This window comes from Pelecanus crispus, chromosome 5, assembly GCF_030463565.1.
Source record: "Pelecanus crispus isolate bPelCri1 chromosome 5, bPelCri1.pri, whole genome shotgun sequence".
Taxonomy (NCBI): domain Eukaryota; kingdom Metazoa; phylum Chordata; class Aves; order Pelecaniformes; family Pelecanidae; genus Pelecanus; species Pelecanus crispus.
The window spans coordinates 66,996,215-67,011,412 of record NC_134647.1 but is presented as its reverse complement, the minus strand read 5'-3'; the positions used below and the strand labels follow the sequence as shown (position 1 = coordinate 67,011,412).

At 40.2% G+C, this 15,198-nt stretch overlaps 1 protein-coding gene across 2 annotated transcripts in view; it reads right to left on the bottom strand.

The window, feature by feature from the left end:
* The window catches only part of LRP8 (LDL receptor related protein 8), a 194,371-nt gene that overhangs the window by 26,676 nt on the left and 152,497 nt on the right, over positions 1 to 15,198 (bottom strand). The window lies entirely within an intron of this gene.

Here is a 15,198-nt window from a genome sequence, read left to right as displayed (position 1 = left end):
GGCGTTTGTCAGATAGGAAGCTGAGTGAAGTACTCTCCTCTGCAAGCCTAATGGACAGCTGAACCAGAGAAGCCTGCTGAAATTAAACTTTCAGGTACTCCAATAATGTGCAGTTCACAGTCACTTTATTTCATCAAGGTGTGGGGAAAGCAAAACCTTGGAAGAAATTCTCCATAACTACTTTTAGGTAGTTACTTAAAAAAGAATTCTGCTTCTGCAGTTTCAGTTGTCTACAGGAAAGTTTACAAGTACAATAAATATATACAAATAAACTACACTTTTTTTTTTACATTGCACTGGGAGTCTTTTTGTCTTCAGAAGCAGAACTATTTACTGTTGTACCTGCAGAGCACCTACAATAAACCACACTGTTCAGATGGTACTGATCGTTGCAATGGCAAGTGCATCTGGAAAGCAGCAGAATCTCTGTAAAGGAGTTGTCATATCCCAGTTTTCAGCCAACAACAGGAACCCAGTGGTATTCTACTGAAATATTATGTCTTGGTTTATACCTGGGAATGAAACTCTATTTATCTAGCAATTAAGAACATGTTCACTTATACATGGATACTTATTTACATTCTAGCTTGCAAACTTGCTGGTCTCTGTCTCTTAACCTAAGCAGCCTGTAGTTTTACATCAGAGTGTGTCAATACATATACTTCTCCCCTCCTGCCCTGTGCTCTGTCCCATTTAGTCCCAGGTTTTCCAGATGTTATTGTGCCTACCAGAGTAGCAATCTGCCTAATTAGAAGAAAAGAGAGGTTTGCCTTCCTTGGTGCAATACTACCATGCACTGGCTATGACCCAAGCTCCCTCCAGCAGGGATAAATGTTAAAGAGAATCGTAGCTGCACACTGCTGTGTGCCCAACTTGACATCAGTAATTAAATGCAAGAGTGTGGTCACCAAAGGAGCACCTAGTGTTAGAAACCAAAGCATCATCTGGTCCAGGTGGGTTGCTCAGGCTCCTTCTGTACTCAGTAGAGTATTTTGGATATAGAGATGCCCTCAACAGGCAACTCCGGCCACCTACGCTGGGATAAGAACTGTCCCTTGGAGAGGTTAATATTTCTCCTCTCCAAACAGAGGGAACTGAGATCAGACAACTAGTATTAGGAGATGAATCCCTCTCATAAGGACCTGAAATATGAGCACAGTCTGGTGAAGAAGCATCAAAAAACCCCAAACCTCTTTTACATGGCAGAATTCAGACCATTAAAATGCTCCGGTTTTCACCCAAATTCTGGGCTTTTTCTTCATTGAGCATACTTTTCTATCCTTATACCATAACTAGAAATTAATTCATCTATTAACCCTACTGATCAGTACACAGCTGTATAACCTAACACTCTCTTCAGATGATGCATACTATGGAACTGCCAAGTGGAAATTTAAGGTAACAGTTATAATCTTGCCAATCTATTTAAAAAAGGAACTGAGAAACAGGAATATTTCTAGGGCTATGTACAATTTCTGTAACAGATCAAGGCTGAGAAGAAATTGCATTTCTGGCGTTATTTTGATGAATCTCAGAAACAGATCAGTGAGCAAAATTTTGCATAGTCCTTTGATCCCTAATTTTTGGGCAAGGTTGTAATGATTTGCACACTCCAAATGTGCATTAATTTCTTTTCCCCCAACTGTAATGAGTCCATTTTTTTCCCTCGTTGTTTTCCTGGTCCCACCTCCACCCTTCCTTCTGTCTGGATGCATTTCCCTTCAGAAATCTGCTGCATTGGCAAATTAGCGACTGATAAACATATGTGTGGGATACAGACAATGGAAATTTGCACAAAAGCTCCTCCTCTGCACCTACAAATCCCAGTACAGATACAAAATTACTGATAATCGCAGCCAGAAAGCAGAAGCAGTTCAACTTTTGTAACCTCTCATGAGGACTTTCTCTGTGAAGCTTGTGAATTACTAGCTAGAAAAATTGCAAAGTCATGATTATTTCATTTCTTTTTAAAAATTAAATTTAGTGTGATGACAGCACTAGAGACTAAAAGTTCTCCCTCCACTGAAAAAGCACAGCAGCCTGGCTGTTGCTAACTCCCCCTTCCCACCACCGCAGTCCTTAGGTGGGGATCAACCTCTGCAACTCATTTGCGCAGCTAAAGCCAGGGGCAGTGGCACCAGCACTGACAGGGCATCACCTGCACTGGGACAAGGCCTAGGAGGCCAAAGAGCAGCTCTTTGTGCTCAGGTCTTCCTGCCTGGAAGGGCAAGAAGCTCAAATGGGACAGTTCCTTCTGGGTCACACATGCCTCCAGCAGAGACCTCCATCTCCATGTGCAGCTGGCTGTCCTGCTGGCCATGGGAAGGCAGATAACATTCCAATTCCTCTCACCCTTCCATTATCCTCTCTGACAGCTAAAATCCGCAGGGCATGCCAGGATAAAGCAAAGTCTGCAGCTTCCAGCCACTTGCGGACTTGCTCTGGCACAGACAGACAACAAGAGAGAAAAGCTGCTTACAGTCCCTCTGTACCTAGGCCAGAACACTTGTGCTCTTCGGGGTCCCTGCTGCATGGTTTGGTGATGGTTTGAAGAACCTAATAAAAAGCAGTGCTACAAATTATCTTACATAGCACCTGGAGAGATGAGGATGGGAAAGTAAAGGCCCAGGGACAGTTTACTTCACACCTCCTTTCATAAATCTGTCAGGGTACCTAGGTAGTCCCATCACTACAGCATTTCACTGTCTCCAGAGCATTTCAATAGAAAATGTGCAAATAGTAATTAAATGATCACTGGGGTATTTTTTCTTTGACTTGAGCAATTTGTTTGCATTCTCTGCTTTTGCTACCTGTCCCTATTGCAGTCTTATTCGTGTACAACAAAGGAGACAAATATTAGCTTGCATTCCTTAGTGCCAAAGAAATTAATAAATGTTATACTCTAAGGTGCAAAACCTATTTCAAATATGAAGTGATCCCAGTAGAAATCTTGGAAATGTTTGTCAAGAAGGTTTTAACCAACAGGCTTTAAAGCAGTAAACACATAATTACAAAAGCAGTTTTGCACAGTACTGTAATCCGTTAAGGTTCTTCACGGTTTTAGGAAGCAAAATATCACATCTAAATGATAGTGTACATGCGCTTTGGCCTATAGACAATATATACCAGAGGTGTTCTGCATTAATTTCTGCCTTGTACTATATGCCAACACATAGAGCACACCTGTCACCGTTTTTGCCTCACAGCCTCCAGCTGCAGTCTTGTCACATCTTTTGAGGAGAGTGGAGCAGAAGTAGTCTTTGGATAGATGAAGTCTTTTTTTTTTAAAAAAAAAAAAAAAAAAAAGAGAGAGAATGCAGTTGTGGAGTTAGTGTTTCAGTACTTGCTGGTTCTCTTTTGCCTGGAGCCAGGATTTAACCAGAAGCTTTAGTGAGTAGTCTGGTGCAGCAGGGACAATCTTAGTTCAGGCACTGCACAAAAAATTAAGATAATTCTACCACATGCTTTTTAAGTGCTTATAGAGGAAAGTAGAATGCTCTAAAGATAAAGCGCATTCTTGGAGAACTGTAATTTCAAAAAATATATATTTATACCTAACAATGTTTCTACAATAGACATCTCTACCAAGCATGGATCCTCACATCTGGATAAAACTCAAAAACATGAAATAAACAGGCTATCCATCACTAATAGGAGCTGAGAATTATATACAATGGACTATAACTGCTGCCACTGCTAATCTTTAATTGAAGATTTTCTAGCTTTTCAGTAAGAGTCAGATATTTAATTCATCTCTCCTCCAAAAAAGTCAGTTCCACTTGAAATTACATGAATGGCTTAGAGAAAGATAATTATTTGGTAAAATTTTTGGTAAAGTGGATAACAGCAATTACCGATGCTGAAGACAAGAAAATAATATGAATTATTACACTGCATTTTTCTGACGCCCTTCCCAAAGCAACTTAAAAAAAGTGTAGCTCAAAATTGCCTGTTTGCTTAAACATGATAATGCACCTTCTAAAGATGGCAAAAGGTGATTTGTGCATACTAACATTTGCATTGGGGAGGGACAGATCTGCTGTTGATTCACACCACTTCAACACTGGCAGGAGAGGCTGGTGGACTTCAGAAACTCTCCTAAGCTGTGAGGTTTAGGATCTGAGCTCCACATGGCTGCAGGAGTGGAATGCCTGAGCTCCATCTGCCCAGGTAATTCTGCGTGAAGTGCAAACCCAGCTACCACAGGCCACATAAATTAATCTCCGAGCTGGACCATGAGTAAGGAGGTCACAGAATCCAGACAGGCTAAATTAAGCTGGAACTCCCAGGCCAGTTACCAATGCTGTCATCATGTTAGTTTTATTTAACTAGTATTTATTTTCAGGCTTAATTGTATCTAAATTATTTGTTTTGTCTGCAGACAATTAGTGTGCTTACCAAATATCTGAATATTTCCTACAGATCCTTGGTCAAATGCCAACTGGTTAAAGCACAGATCCATGCCTAGGACAAGTTTCCCACGGAAAGCTGCACTCCGGGAAGGACAGCAAAAGAGATGGAGGTAAATGAAGATGACCTTGAAGCACATTGCTCTGAAAAAAATGACAGGCCTCCCATGGAGGGAATAATGCAGCTGAATTGCAGTCTCACTACTAACCGTGGTTGTTGCTATGGCGATTGATACCGAAAAGCTCATATAGACAAAGACTGCAGAAGGAATAGTAATTCCTGATACTGTTCAAATCACTAATGTAGCTAAGGAGCCATCTCACGCACTCTTGCAAATTAATATTTGCATGCGCTCACTGCCTTTGCCACACTGCTCCCCTCAAACACAAATGAGTTATTTTTCCATTCTCTGCAGCAGTATTTGCATAGTATTAGTTAATTATAATGGAGCAACCGGATGCCAAAGCGCCTGCTGATAAATTATAGTTGGTTCAAAAATGTATTTACTGATTTAGAATATATTTTCTGAGAATCATATATTCATTCAAAAGGGTTTAATTTTCTGAAAATAGAATTAATTGTGACCCCACAATTTACAGAGAAAAGCACCTGATGTACAAAAGGTATGCACACACTGAATTTTTTCCCTGTCTTTAATCTTACTTATGTGCAATAAAGTTGCTAACTCATAGTTGCAGCCTCCTCAATTTTATGTCATACCAGGAAAGTGTTAGGAAGTTTATCACAGGTTCTTCTGGTAAATGACCCCAAAATAAGAAGTGAGTCCAGTGTAGAGGGTTTAGGGGTAAAATAAAGAAGCTTGGGAGAAGAAAAAGGATGGTCAGAATGCCTAAGGTTGATACTGTGCTGCTTTTTGCTAAAATCCAAGACACCACATGGGGATCTCGTGGGGATAAAGATGTAATTATTACTCTTTTATATTCTGTTTGGGATATAATCAGGTGAATCAGATTAGAGATGTTTGGTACTAGCCAAAATTTAAATGGGAAAAAAAAATGCTGGGATATATTTAGTGGGTTTCTTTTCTGACTTTGAAAATTGGAACCTGTATGGGACAAGCTCACTCCTATTCCCTCAGACATGGCTTGCTTATTAAAATGGCAGTTTTACAAATTACACCAATTTGGCAAATCCCTCAGAAACATCTGATAACATCCATGAAACTAACAGCTGCTTTAATATTATCACACAAAATTCTGTATTTCTGAGGAATATATAAACGTTCTTCCAGCAACCAGAACAGGGCATTACTGAACAGGGCCTTGATCCTGTGACAGTACACACAAAAACCGTATCACTGCGTACGCAGACCTCTTGGATTCAGCAGGACTCCCTGTGGATATGACGACAGCCTGCACAGAACTTTCTGCATGACCAGGAGTTAATTTTGCTATTGCAGAGTTTAAATCACAGACACTTTGCCAGGATCTACTCCACAGATCTCACCTTCCATCCGTTGGGCAGACTTCCACTCTGTGCTCATCTGCTAATACAGAGACACAAACTGCCTTATTATACCCGCCTGTTTTCTTCATTGCTTTCTCGTTTCTTATGTCCAGCTCAGGAGAGAGACTTCATCAGAATCTTAAAAGCTACACTTTAGTCACATTGGCAAATAACAGCACAATTTGTTTTATTCTCAGAAAATTTGCAAGCTCCATTTTTTTTCTGACTGGGAAAGGCAAGGAATTCAAACCCATGTCTGTTGGTCCACCTCTATGTTGCTGGCCTGCCACCTCCTCCTTACCCACACATTCCCAAGCACAGTTTAACCGGTTGGAAAACAGAACTGTTCCACCAGAATCAATCAAGCCTTTTACACTGCCATAACTAAAAAGGGAATCCTGGAGGTTTGTAACAATCTACAATACTTATCTTTATTGAACGCAGATAAAGAACAAGGGAGCTGCAACTGACACTACAAAGCTACATGTGCTGCTAATGCTTGTGCAGCTACCCCCATGTTATGGTAACTGTGCACACATCAAAAGCACCCATAGAGAAAGAAAAAAATCTGAATTCTTAGGTAGAATTCTTCATTGATGGAACTGCCGCACAGGCCTATCTGTGAAAAATAGAGCAAAGAAAAGCCACACTATCCACCCTCGGTATATGTTTCTGAACCAATGGGCCAAACAGGTAAGGCAGACAGAAAAGCCCGGACTCAGCCTGATAATCTGGTAGCTACAGCAATGGAGGGTGCACGGGTTTTAACTCAGATGAGTAATGAGGGACAAAGCAGTGCTCACATTGCAAGCAATGAGGTCACTGCCCCATAAAATCTCCAATTCCACTAATTTACTTTGCTTGGTGGGAATTCTCTGTAAGAGGAGATATTTCTTCTTATTGCAGTTTGCTTCACTATTAGACTTAAATATTCATTACATTTAGAACATGGCACTATTAACTCTTCTGGAGCACAGAAAAACCAAGGAAACGCTGAGAGTTGTCACATCTTACCCCCCCCAGCCCCCCCCCCCCGTTTACCCAACTGTCTCTCACATTTCTCTAGGAACAGCAATCCAAAGTGAGTTTGAATGTAGGTTCATTAACAATTAAAAAGATGCTTTTGAAATAAAACATTTGCAAGACAACTGATCTGAAGGGAAGAGTACCTTAAAAAAGAAGCATCAAGGATCCGAGACAATTGGCAGAATTCAGTGTAGCCAGATTCAAGGTTATGAACATAAGCACACACTGTATTGATCAAGTCTATAAAGTCAAGACCACTGTGGAGGTTTTGGGAGGGGGAGAGATTGCCAGACTTTTCAGGAAACAACCAGCCCCTAATTATTTTCACTTATGTGATATTAGGGGGCATAGCTATTACTTGATGTAAACAACATCATGTACCACATAATGTACCCACAATTCCACAAAAGAATGGTGATAATTTTTAGAAAAAATGTCTTGGATTTTCTACTCAAATGGAAAATTTAAAGACTGAGTAACACTCACTGCAATGAAAAGTGTAAGGGTCGTGTGCTAACTGCAGTCACTTTAACAGTAGTGAGATTTCTACGGCATTAGGATTTGCCCTTCAGTATCTATGGCTTTGAAACAGAAGGCAGCATTTTGCTGGATTTGGGCTGAGATGAAGAATCAACTGTGCAACACGAGCAATTATTTTAAACTTGTTGGAAAAAAGAAGTGTATTGAAGTGTATTTTATCATGAGCTAAACCTTCCCAGTTATATTTTATCAAATAAACAAATTCCTTGCAAAATATAACCAAAGTTAATCCAACTACTATATCTTCCTCTGTATGAAAATAGTGTATTTCAGCCACTAAGATAACTTTCAGATGTTGTTTTATCCATTAACATGACTCATAAACGAGCTTTTTTTGGTTTTGCATCAAACATTACATGGTCCTTTCCTGTGTAGGACTGTACTGAGATCAAGCTAACTGATTTTGATTCAGTCTTCAGATCATATGCTCAGGAAGCATAACTGTTAAGCACTCGTTAATTAATGTAATGCCTATGTACCCATGACCACTGAAGGATGGAACTTCTACCCACGTATCTGCCATCATAACACGATCATTGGCACTGACAGCTACAGAAGATTTCCCTTAATAAAACTAAACAGATTCTTCTTTTTGGATGAATAGGCTCAGAATTATAGCTCCACTCTTATGACGAAAGCATTTCAGGACATGAAATACAATCATATTTGGCAATAAGAGATGCAATTTCTTGGCTATTTCAACTCCAAGAGCTCTAACTGTTGAAAGACAGACTGCCCAGAAGATAAACATAACTACAGGCCAATTTTTGCTGCTCTGACAGTCAACATGTGAGATTGGAAAGAAGAATCAGAGACAACTTCTCCAGCTAAAGTACCGAAGATCAGCAGGACAAAGCTTTTGTGTGTGTGCACAGGTTCAGCAGTATTAGGCTTTCATTTTAATTATCCACAAATGTTTTTATAAAACCAGTTCTTTCATACCACTCTTCCACAACTCTGTGAAAAATTATCATTTGGGGTGTGGGGGGCATAGGGGGTGTGTGTGTGCATGCTTGCAGTGTGTTCTTCGCATCTACTCTTTTTTTCTACTGTACCTTCAGGGAAACATTGTAAAAGTCCCAAATTCTGAATTGGCTTGTTTTCATATTGTGTTTTCGTCTATTATGTTTTAAAGAATAAATTATTCATGGAACGTACTGATATAGACAATTTATCTGTAACTGAGGGATCAGCACAGACCAAATGTGCAGAGGTCACCACCAAAGCCTGCTGTTGTGAGCAAGGCACCACTCAGTACTGGGAAACTCCATTTGCAGAACGGTACACGTATCTGTTCTTTTTTAAACCTAAGCTCAAGAGACAGCAGTAGGGAAAGCAAAGCTATTTTTCCCTAACCTTCTGCAGGTAGAGCCCTGGCACAGCTTAGGCCATGGCTTTAGGGTTTATTTCTTGACTTACACAATGACTATCTTGCCTCTATCCTAAGTTCATGAAGTATTTTACATTTAACTACAACAAGCATCCAATATATTAAAAATGCAACTACCTTCATTTTTCCTGTAAGAGTGCAATTAAAGGTAACTACCAATCTCATTTTTCTTGCTGTTTTGTTCTGAAGGAACTCAGGACAAATATGATTATGGACTGAGATTTTTCCTCAATAACAATGGGGATTTTTCTGCAATTACTACTGCTTTCGAAGGAGCTCTAATACTTTAAGCAGTGATAAAGTGGCAGCTGTGCATGTTTAATTTCTGAGAGCCAGGGCATAATGCACAAGCATTAATCCCTCCAGCTGTCCAGTAATTAAACATCATGTAAAGCCCAGACGATATAATTGCTGTGCTACCTTATCTTATTTATGAAGGACTTTCATTTGTTAAATCTATAGTCATTTTCTTTCCATCCTTGGAAATAATCGTAGATTCCTCCACCATAGCAAGTATACTCAAGTTACAGCTACCTTCTATAAAATGACAGGAATTTCAGGCTAGCCATGTCTCTCTTCATCACATGCTGAAATAATCATGAATAGTGATAGTATATAAATATTTCCTCTACAGGCATGAATAAAATACTATGGGCTTTAACCCCATTAAAATTGGTGGGTTTCTCAGGGAGTCTATATGGCAAAATCTGATTCTTTGAGTTTGATTTCCCTCTGAGCTCAGTGAGGAACAGTACTTCACTGTGCACCTAGCCTGTTAATGAAGGTAATGAACAGAATTCGTAACTTTGACAAAAGCATGTATTAATCAGGCTGCAAAGGAAGATAAAATTAGTGCTACATTATCACCAAGTAAAAAGCTCTCAGTAGGATCTGTGGAGATTTGGAATGAACAGAATCAGTACGGCCAAATCCCCACATGTAGGACTGGAAGTGTGACTTAGATGCAAAACACAGGTATCTTTTACTGCATGAAGAAGAAAACTATAGTGAGACGACATGATGTTCATTAATGCTACAGGACAATGATAAAAGATGATAAAATAATTTAACTGTCAACAGAAAGGTCACTTCATGTGAGTGCAGGTACAGGAGCAGTGTGGAGGCAGGTGGCTTTAAATCAGCTTTGTCATTTCCCCACTCCAGCTGGCTCAGCACCAGGTGGATCTGCTGGAGGGATCAGACCAGCTTTAGCCTGCTTTAAACTCTGCCTTCTGCCAATGGTCCTCAGGTGATGTGAGGACTATTGAGCAGGGCATTGGAAAGAGTCGACTGAAAGTTTTTGGCACTTGGACCTTACAAGAAAAAGACCCCTCACTTGTAGGCACCGCTGCTTTTTATGGCGTATCACACATGTGCCTGGAGCTTTGCCAGGAAAGAATAAGTGAAAAGCTCCAGCCCTGAGGATCTTGTAAGTGATATATACACTGTGGAAACGTGAAGGCTGTAAGCTACCATAGCAAGAACATGTGGCTTACAGCTGAGCAAGACTGTGCTTACTGTTGTTTTCCTTATTAATTTAAAAAACTTTACCCAGTTTGTTCACTTTTAATCTGGCATATTGTTAACATAGGGCTGAAAATCTAGAACTAATTCTGAGATGTATGGTCAGCAATGAAAAGCTGGGAGACCAGGGTCCAAAAGAAGGTGCTCTCAGTAATGAAGCTGTCACTGTCATGAGACTCCTGCAGGAATTACTGGTTCTCACTCTTTGACAACCTAATGAGATGTCCGTTACCTGCACAAGTTCCCATAGATCCCTGTCTCTGTACTATAGTTAAGCAGAATAAATCACAGTATGGGAAAATAGCTTATTATGCTATCACTATACCAACAGATACATCATTTCACTGTATCTGACTATTGGGAAAGAGGAAAATTGTACACTTCCAACTCCTCATCTGCAAGACACAATTTCCATACTAGGTGCAAGAAGTGTTCCAGGTGAGAACAAGTAACACAATCAGAAAAAATGGGGCCAGAGCCTTGCACTCTCTGTTGACCAGCCCAGACTGTCAGGAGGAACAAGCAATGTGTGCATTAATGGGGTGCAATGCCCATTTCAGGTGTTACAGGATGGTAGCTTTTCTGTTCTAAAGCCATGCTGAAATGCTCTCTGCACTCCTGAGTGGCTGACAAAACACTAGTTAATATCTCTCTCAGCAGAGATTTAACAAGTTCTGCAGTAGTTAGTAAAGTCCAGACTGACCCTCAGTTGCAATGCTTTAATTACAGTCTCCCATACTTAATTTCTCTTTTTAGTCTCAGTAAACGCTTTCCTAAGCTTGTCCAATCAATTGTGACACAGGTTAGGTACGCTGGGAGCAGAAAACCTCAACCAGGGAAACAAGAAAAAGGAAGCCAGCACCTCCAAGCCAGGAAATTCAAGATTGCTCTTATATTATTAACTGTTGATGTGAACTTAAAAATAAGGGGTTTCTTTTTTCATTTTATATACTGTTTTATTTTAAAAAGGTAGATACTTGAATTTTCAAAAATTGTTTGTGCACTGGAAGTTAGCAGTGGACTTAAAGCCTACCTGTTGGAATTATTTAGGCAGAAACACACTTAGCTACCCTACATGCATGAATTAATACCTGCAATTAATCCCTGGTGCAATTACAGCCTGTGTAGACACAAATCTGTTTCCCTAATCACTGCTGCTTTATCCACTGCAGGTTAAATAATTCACAGCTTCCACTGCTTCCTTGGGAAGTTCTTCCACAGGCTGAAAATTGCACCATTCTTCCTCCTTGTTCATGGGTGAACAACAATAAAGTGCCTTACCATCCATTGATAATGGGTTCCAAGCAGTATGATGGGGTCAGTGCCTGGACTGCTTATGAGAATAACTGCATTCCTAATACTGGCACCAGACCAGGCCTAACAGGCCAGCAAAGGCTGTTTTACACAGCTCTGTGGAAGTTTTTATTTTAATGGATTTCACCTATCAAATTGTTGTTTCTCACTCTAGACATGGCAGACAGGACCCTTATTTCAGATAAATACAGTCTGCTTTGCTTACTCCTAAGGCTAGCTTTTTATAGGGCTAGACTGTACACGGAGAGATGAGGGGAAATATTTGACTTATCCATTGTTTGAGATGATGCATTTTTTTTTCAGCATACCTGCACTCAGGTAAGTCCAGAGCTTGCTAACTGCAGCTGAACCCTTTGTCTAGAGGGGATTATACAAGGACAGCATACAAGACTGCAAATTCTCTCCTTCCTTGAAGGAAAGCTATTCTGAGCACTGCTGTGACAAACCTTTTTCAGATCACACCGGATGCCAGTCAAAACACCAAGTCTTCAACAGTGACCAAAAGCAAAGGAGGGATGTAGAGCACCAGTTTGCTTCCATTCGTGCAAGATGATGCACCAAGGACATGGCTGATACAAAGTGCAAAGGAGAACCCACCCCAAACAGAAGATTCTTTTATTCACATTCTATACTTTTTGTCTCCGAATTTCTGAACAGCAGCTTTCTCCCTCCAGCTGGCCATGCCAGTGCTTACCCTAACTATGCTGCATAAATTTCACATTGATTCAAAAAGCAATTACATAATTCTGAGAAGAAAAATCCATCAAGAATTATCAAATCCAGAACAGTACCTGAAAAGCAAGTTGCTGGAGCCAGAAGCAGACACAGGAGGAGGAACTATAATATACTTGCACTGTTCTTACAGTTTTGGGTGATTCTACTACCATAATCATTGTTTTCCTCTCCTGCACTCTCCTGCAGCAGATGCTCCCTTAACTTGGACTGTGAACATTTTGCCATAGGGACAGGTGCTTGCACAGCTTCAGCACAACCAAGCCCTGCTCCTGTATCTGGATACCAGCACAATATTGTTCGTGTTGCAAATTACCAATGCAGAAATGCAGGCTCAAGTAATGTTCATAAACTCCATATTAAGTTCTTTGAAGAATTATAATACTAAGAGCCAGTTATTCCTACCAAGAAATTGGAGTATCCATAGTTAAAATATGTTTAAAGTGTCACATTAGCTTGAAGTAATAGCTTTATTAACATGGATTTAGAAAGAGCTTAGAGTTTTTCTTCTGGATGCCCTCACTCACAATATCTTCAAGTCATCTTCCACTTGTTTATTGCACATGCAGGCTCTCACCGTAGAAATTGTCTTGAGCACAAATAAACTCCCTTCCAAACATTTATCCAGAAAGATGTGTTATTTATAGACAAGTTGGTCAGCTCTGTGAGAGATGCAGCCTTAGCTATGACAGGGTGCTCTGCTCCAAGGGGCTGCAGGTGACAGTCAGTGCTTTTAAAATGAGAACAAAAACGTGGGCGCAGAGGTTAAAAAAAAAAGAAAAGGTCTGAACCTAGGAACAGGTTTGTTTTTTTTTTTTTTTTTGTCCAGATACTGTGTGCTGCTGAGATAAGAGAAAACAGATAAAGGAGGATTCTAAACAGAGAAGAAATGGGAATGTTAACAGAGTATCAGTGGATAGGCTTAGTGAGGTTTATCAGATTTGGATAAAAGAGAGGACAGCTATCAATCCTCCACAAGCTCTCAGAGTTTAAACAGCTAACACATTTGTTCTCATCCATGAGGAAAACACCTTAATTTGACAAGCAACCTCACTGAAAATGCTCCCACTACAGCCACTCAGCAGTACCTCCTGTTTTCTTCTCAAAGCAAGTTTAATGCCTCTGAAAGGTGCTGAGTCGACAGATCTTAGCACTGAAAGCTTCTGATGTTTGCAGCCACCCAGGAAGCTCCAAGTTTGCCTGTCAGTGCCTTTCTGCCTGGTCCTCTGGCCAGAGAACGGCCTGTCCCACATTCAGACTCAGCAGCAACCCATTGGCAGAGATTGCCAATGTGCACCCACTGAGGTGGCAGCCTATGTGGGGAATACGTCATAAGGAACTAGATGAAAGTCACCAATTCATTTCACATGACTTACCCAACAACCACTGTCAGAAGACAGTAATTTGTCCTTGGATTGAATTTCCATTTTAAGAACCGACACGTGCACTAAAAATGTGGAAGATAAGCAAGACTAGAGATGCTGAAACATCCAGAAGAGAAACCTCAGCTACTTCTAAATCCATTAATAGCATCATTATGCTGAAATTATGTGGCATTCGGAACATACTTACATTCATTTTGGGGGTTACCTAGAGCTTGAAAAAAAGAAGTTCAACACAGTTTGAAGTAGAGTTTTAGTATAATAAAAGACTCCATGAGACAACTCCTACTGGTGTAAGCAGCAGCAGCATTAAATTAGTGGAGGCAGCCACCAGTGTAAAAATTTTAATTTCACTAACTCATATTGGGAAAAGAATAAATTTTTCAATAGCAGTTACAATTATCTTCTGAGCTTGTCTGTAATTCAAGCCTCCCATTCAAAGGAAAAAAATGCATATGCTATAGAGAGAATACTAAGAGTTTCATACAGAAAAGAAATAAAAGACTTTTGAAAACTGCTAAAACATCATTAGCTTAAAGGACACAGGACCAGGGGTCTAAGCACATCACCAACTTACCATATCATAGTAATTTATTACTTAGGAATTGTCCATGCACACGCACTTAATTCCACATGAAACAGGAGGCAACGTAAGGCAACCCATGCCTTTTCCCCCAACTGGAACTATGCTGCACAGGCTCACTGCAAAGCACAGTAACCTGTTACTGATACTCCAGGACCTCTGAGTCATGTGCAATATGGAACGGAGATGCTTTGAAAAACTCTGTATTGAAGCTGTAGTTAATTGAATTAGTGAGCCGCACCAAACCTTCATACTGAGCTTCATACATAACAAAGCACACACTAGGTTTCATTATCAAGGGGTTGAGGGAGGTGGTTATTCTCCTTTAGCTGGTAATTGTTAGGTCGTATCGGAAATACTATGTCCAGTTTTGTGCCACCCTGACAGTACAGGAAAGGCATTCGCAACCTGCAGAAGATCTAGTGGAAGTCCAGCAAGACAGTTATGGTGCTGAAGCATATGACACAATGAGGGCCTGAGGGAAATGGGTTTGGTTAACTTGGAGAAGGTTAGAGGGAGATCTTATTGCAATTTTCCAGTATCTAAAGGGGTGATACAGTGAAGCTGGAGGCCAAATCTTCTCAGAAGTGCACAGCAAAAGGAGAAGAGGCAATGGGCACAAGTTGTGACAAAAAAAGTAAAAAAGGACAAAGAAAAAATATTTTTACAATGAGTGGCTAAACACTGGAACAGGTTGCTCAGACAGCAAAATCTTTGGTAAGACTTTGTTTGATAAAGCTGACTGCAAAGAAATAAATTTATCCACACATTTTACTCAGAACCACAAAATGTTCACATAAAACGTATTTCATTACACAACTTCAATGAAA